The following is a 6,493-nucleotide window of genomic DNA, read 5'->3' as shown; positions in this document are numbered from 1 at the left end:
GGAAAAGCTTGATGGACCATACATTCATAAAGTTTATCCAAGAAGATCGGCTACTTCAAGATGAAGATTTTTTTCTTCTTTAGAGTCATATGTAACAGAACCTTCAGAAGCATGCATATTTCATATTACACTATATGCTTTAATATCACACAAGCCATCTATTTACAAAAAAGCTAAGATTTCATTAAATGATACGTTATTTCAAAAAACATCTTTTTGAAACAAATCATTATACTTCATACAAGGATTTATGAAAAAGATATTTTGACAAGATATAATAGCTCATGATTTCAAAAGCATTAATTGTATCTTCTAACAAGCATTTATGAAATAGACAACTTGAAAAGATATAAAAGCTAATGATTTCAAATATGAAAGAAAAAGACAAAATGTATTAACTCATAATATACAATCGTTCATCCTGAATTGACAATTTGAGAAAACAAATATTATTTTATACAAAACCACTTATTGTTTAACAAGATAATTAAGTTAGAATATGGCCATTCATTTATTTAATACTAAAATCCACACTCAAGAATGTCGACTTATACTTAAAGCCATCATTCTTTCTGTAAACATTAAATGCCACCTCAAAAAGCATTTGAGAAATGATCATTTATAAATAAAGTACTTAACAAAGCATTTATTGTACTTACATACATTTAACCAAAGAAGTGACGATTTGTAAGAAAACTATTAAAATACAACAAATCATTAAATTGAGTAAAAACAAAATTACATTATAAATTACACTTCAACGTTCAATATACTACAAATCATTTATTATGAGAAAAGACCCATTACAAATTAAATCTTATTTTAAAATACAACAATGTATAGTGTACCTCAAATGTTATATTTATGGAATGACAACTTTTTGAAAAAGTAATATAGTACACACACTCTTTTATAAAAAAGATGTTTCGAGATGACCTGACACCTCACATCTCAAAAAGACAATCATTTCAAAAAGCAATGACTAAATTTTAAAAACCTATATATACAAACAAAATAATATTTCAGCAGACACATATGAGTTTTCAAAGAGAAAAATTCCTACTCGACACACTAAAAAAAGAGCTTAGAAAAAGAAAGAAAAAAAGACAAGAAAAGCTCACTGACAAAAGAATCCAGTGTGTGTGTGAAAAAGAAAAGAACATTCTGTTCCTCTGAGAGATTATTCTACTCATTTTCAAAAGAGAGAACATTCTGAGAATCTTCATACGTGCATTCATATTCTGCATATCATTCTGAAGGTTCTTTAGGAAAGTGTTATAACTTTCTGTTATCTACTGTATCTCTTCTCTGCTGAGAGAAGTAGATCTCTGTGAAAGAGGGTGTTTCCATTCTCTATTGAGAGAAGTAGACCTCTGAGAAAGAGGGTGTTTCCCTTCTCTGTTAAGAGAAGTAGACATCTGAGGAAGATGGTGTTTTACTATTTATCCCGTAACACGGATTTTATAGTGAAAGGCGCAAGTGTTTTACTTGGGGATTGGATGTAGGTCACTAACTCGACCGAACCAGTATAAATCCTGTGTTTACTGTGTTGTGCCTTATTGTCTTTAATTTTATTTTATCGATCTATATCGTATTTCACTATTCACCCCTCCTCTAGTGGAATTTCAGCATGTTCAAAACCCAATGGCATAATTGTATAACTGGTAGGGGTCTGCCTAACCCCAGCTTGCCTTTCAAAAAAAAGAAAAAAGACCAAAGCCGAACCAATTGTTAATATTTTGAAGATATTACAATTTTTACAGTGATATTAATGTGATCAATTTAATTTTTATATTATTTATCTCTTATTTACACACACATACATGTAAAGTAATTTGTAGCTTTCATACCATTTGTCTCCCTGACCGTTCTAGAGCCCTTTAGAAAACATAATTGCATGTATTTTTTGTTTAATCTAAATCCAGATAGGTGATCTCTATACTTTATTTAGTAGAAAAAATATATTAATTTAAACACTTTTCATGTTTAGATGTGTTTTTAGGTTTACAAAAGAATCAACAGTTCATATTGCACCAAAAAATTGAATAACTAAAAATTAAAAATTCTTGTTGAAGTGTTTCAGTCCAAAGCATGGTATTTTAGTAAACAAACAATGATAAACACATTTATAGGTTTTGATAAAACAAAAAATACTTACAATTATGCTTTTTAAAAGAATCTGAGACGGTTGTGAGATAAATGATCTAAAAGCTACACACTCTCTCTCTCTCTTTATATATATATATATATATATATGAGAGGGGAGTGGAACAACAAGCGCGCATGGAATTTGTTAAAATGACTTTTAGTGGTGGTCATGGTCACCCCTTAAGACCCATGGGGTAGTTTTATGCACGCAGAGTACTTCAATGCCGTCCATCACGGGTTCTGGAAGGCGCTGGTACAATATTGGCACTTAAGGGTGTAGGCAATTGTATATATACATATATATTTATATATTCTTGTGAAACTAAAATTTTCTAAATATTGTGACATCGCAGGCCAAGTTTTTTCACAAAATTAGTTAGGAAGGGCTCGGTTTCTGGGCATAGTTTGGAGCTCCACCCAAACATGGGTTTTGTCCACCGCTAGCTGGATGGCATTGCACTTTCAGTTGGCTTCTGTTCAAAGTAAAACCAAGTTGACAAGCAGACGTGACATGGTATATCAATGGAGGGGCCCTTGATAATGTTAATGTTGATGTGTATATTGTCACATATGAGAACGCTATTGGCAAGAATTGATAGCCAATAGTGCTACTTTGCTGTTGTCATAAAATTCTTTGAAGAAATCGTGTGATATTTTTAAAATTTTATTTTTTGATATATATATATATATATATATATATATATATATATATATATATATATATATGGTGTTATTAAAGGCACATAACAATTAAGCTGAAAATCATAGGTTCAAGTTTTATCAACTCAATCTATGTGTTTAGCAAGACTTGTTTGTTAAGGATCAAACCTTGGATCATGTTATTTCAATATGAAAATATGAATTTTTGTGTCATGAAATTTTCAAGCATTGTGGGTCATTGATTTTTGAAGCCCTTAAAAAACTTGCTTTACAGTCACAGTTACATGATTCACAACTTATTTTATACTAAATAAACCTTGTAGATGACATTCATAAGAGCCTATCTATAAAAATCTAAAAAAGTTATGAAAAGAATGTGATTTATATTAAAATAGTTCCATGCCTTAAATAGCACCAAATATTAACCTATATATGGAGAAGTCAGTCCCAAATTAAGTCCTAACAAAAAACATGGTTGTGGGTGTTTTTTGTCAAATATGAACATATTGATGTGCTTACAATTGTTTATTTACCAAGCAACGTGTTTTGGATTTTGGATTGAATCAAATTACCAAAAGAATTAGAATCTTCTATCATCAAATTTTAGCACAATATGAGCCAGAGGGGGAGCTGGGAGGGGGGCAGGACTGATCTCCTCCCGAAACAGTTAATTTTTTTTTTTAAAAAGCCCAGTCCTAGCCCAGCCCCGATTCCATATGAAATAGATTTTTATCCATTATTTTAGCCCAGTCCAGTCCTAACCCAGCCCTGACTGCAGCAAATAGTTTGATTTGTCCATATGAAATAGATTTTTATTAATAATTGTAGCCATTTTTTATTTTATCTCAATTTTTTTTCAGGAGCGCTGCCCCCGAAACCCCGACTATCACACCAGTTTTTTTTTTGGCTACACCCCTGTTTGCCCCCCCCCCCCCAACACACACACATGAATCCTAGCTACGCCACTGATATGATCCGTTGTTTTTTCATCCCTCTAAAAAAATACATATGTGCATGAAAATACCTAATCAAATGCATGTTAACTACCAAGTAAATTATGATAAACACATCTATTGGTTTAGATCAAGCAAAAATCCCTTGTAGCCACTATTTTTGCTGGGACCTAACTTGGGGCCTAATGAAGATGACACATGACTATAAAACACACACACACACACACACACACATATATATATATATATATATATATATATATATATATATATATATATATATATATATATATATATATATATATATATATATATATATATATATATATATATATATATATATATATATATACCTCCATTTGTGCCTCTGCAGCATCCATCCCATGAGCGGTGGATGCTGCACGTGCCAAGTGCTCATGTAGGGGTTTCTAGTGGTGGTCAAGACTGTCACTAAAAGCTTATTGTGTGTGCATGATCCAGCGACATAAAAAAATTATCTGTTAATATCACGATAAAACTGCAATATTTCAGTATCACTTTGCTTTTGCATTATATACTTCTTTGAGAATATTGAAATAAATCAGCAATATTTGTGGCGTGTAACCACTCAAAAGAGCGCAGATTACAAGCAACTCCACCAGCATGGACCGCGCCTAAAGCAAAAGGAATCTGAGTTGTTTGTAGCAGTATGATTTATTTGGCGGTTGCATGATTCCTTGTCCCAATGAATGGGACAGACGTTACCGCTCTTAATTTATGAACCGCTGCCTCTGTACCATGTCACTTCCCTTTACATATTCTTATATACAGCTGGCTCATCAATATACTATAAATTAGCAGCGTGGGCTTGCTTAAATTGTGAAGCAAATCAGAGACTTAACTAGCACTACCAGGTTTTCTGATCTCCTGTTATATTAGATATTGCAGAAGCAATGGCTTCCATGCAAGCAGGAAAGCCCCATGTTGCCAAGCCGGTGAAACCGGTGCTACCCGCACAGAGACCAAAGAATCCTCCTGCCGCTAAGGCCGGTGAACTGAAACAAGCCCCAAAGAAGGTGCAGCAAAAGCCTACAGAGCCAAAAAATGTGGAGCAGAAGCCCGCAGAGCTAAAGAAGGTTGGCATTCTCTCTTTCCAATTTCTTGTTCTTTTATTGCTTCAGCGTGTGTGTTTGTGTGTGGTGATGATAGGATGCTCTAGAAAACGTTACTCCCACTGGTTTTTTGATGATCAAGTTGGGGGATTAACGCCCCCCTCCATTCCAGTAGACAAGCCCTACCCGTGGCTATGCAACCAGGTAGATATTCATCCACCCATACCAGTGGTGTTCGAACTTGCAACGTCCCATCACATGTGGCTTGCATAAACTGCTCTTACCAAACTGACGGAGCTCCAGTTGCTAATCAACAAACAAACTCAAAATTTATCAAACTTTATGGTTTCTATTAAGTGGGTATATATATATATATATATATATATATATATATATATATATATATATATATATATATATATATATATATATATATATATATATATATATATATACACACGCACAAATGAAGCTTGTATTGACGTATCCAAGGTGTGTTCATGCAGGAAGCAGCTGGGACAAAGCCATGTTGCGGAGGGCATTAATGAGTAAAACCAGGATGGGAGAGGTGGTGTGAAGTAAAGTACCCTGTCGTTCCATGTACTGTATTTGGAAGGAGATACTCTTCTTGTGTGCAATAAAGAAACTATTAGGATCTTTCTAAGTGTGCTTTTTCCTTTTGCTTTTTTGTTCCCAAACTTTCTGACCACCTCATTATATAGATAAATAATAATGTCTGTCGTTCCATGTACTGTATTTGGAAGGAGATACTCTTCTTGTGTGCAATAAAGAAACTATTAGGATCTTTTTAAGTGTGCTTTTTCCTTTTGCTTTTTTGTTCCCAAACTTTCAGACCACCTCATTACATAGATAAATAATAATCTCTCTGTGTGTGTGTGTGCGCGCGCGCGCGGAAAAGAAGGGGTCTTCTGCGCATTAGCCACTGATTTACTAAGACATTCTCCCAGTGAAGAGGTAAACCATACAGGCCTTCTCCGTCTCAACGTGTGTCTTGGGAGACTTGAACAGTCGATACACAGCCGCTTCAGTAGATTAGGCTGACTCAATCAAGTATGTGGCCTCTATTTCAGTTCATGCGTGTCCTAGCAAACTGCTAAATGTGCAGAAGCTAGGCTTTAGGCACAAACAAGGCTCCAAAGATCAGCTGGCTAAGAAAATGTCTTTTAATGCTACTCATTTGGTAATCTTATTGCTAAGAACCAAAATACTGGAGCAATTGTCAATACAAATGGACCTTGACTTTTTTTAGAGTCCTAGCCATTACGGGGCATTTGTTTGGTGCGCTTTCCAATAAAAGAGGCCCTTTTTCTTAAGAAATAGGGTCTCTTTCCAAACATGTTTATGAGAAATATATGGTGGGACTCACATAATAAATGCAAAAAAGCAACTTTCTTGTCAAAATGCAGGGTTCACCGTCATGGGAAGCACTTTCCTTCTAGGGCATGTTTGGAAGTAAGAAAAACTCTTATAGGATTTTTTTCTTATGAGAAGTTTTGATATGATAAGTTTTTCAAAAGAATTTTTTTTGCTTGTTTAAGTAGCATTAGAAAATGCGGCTGGAAACGCAAGAGAAACAATTTCGCTTGTTAATTTGTTTGTGCATGGAAACATTTTCCCATG

The 6,493-nt window shown here is 34.1% G+C and overlaps 1 long non-coding RNA gene across 1 annotated transcript; it reads left to right on the top strand.

Annotated features, from left to right (window-relative positions):
- Nucleotides 1–4,598: 4,598 nt before the first annotated feature.
- LOC149822479 (uncharacterized) lies at nucleotides 4,599–5,657 on the top strand. Its single transcript, XR_016426204.1, has 2 exons — nucleotides 4,599–4,876; nucleotides 5,359–5,657. It is a non-coding gene; the product is annotated as an uncharacterized LOC149822479 (long non-coding RNA).
- Nucleotides 5,658–6,493: the final 836 nt, after the last annotated feature.

The sequence above is a fragment of the Nuphar pumila genome, chromosome 11 (assembly GCF_984573655.1).
Source record: "Nuphar pumila chromosome 11, dmNupPumi1.hap1.1, whole genome shotgun sequence".
NCBI classification, from domain to species: domain Eukaryota; kingdom Viridiplantae; phylum Streptophyta; class Magnoliopsida; order Nymphaeales; family Nymphaeaceae; genus Nuphar; species Nuphar pumila.
The sequence above is the reverse complement of the archived record's forward strand: the minus strand, read 5'-3'. Positions and strand labels throughout refer to the sequence as shown.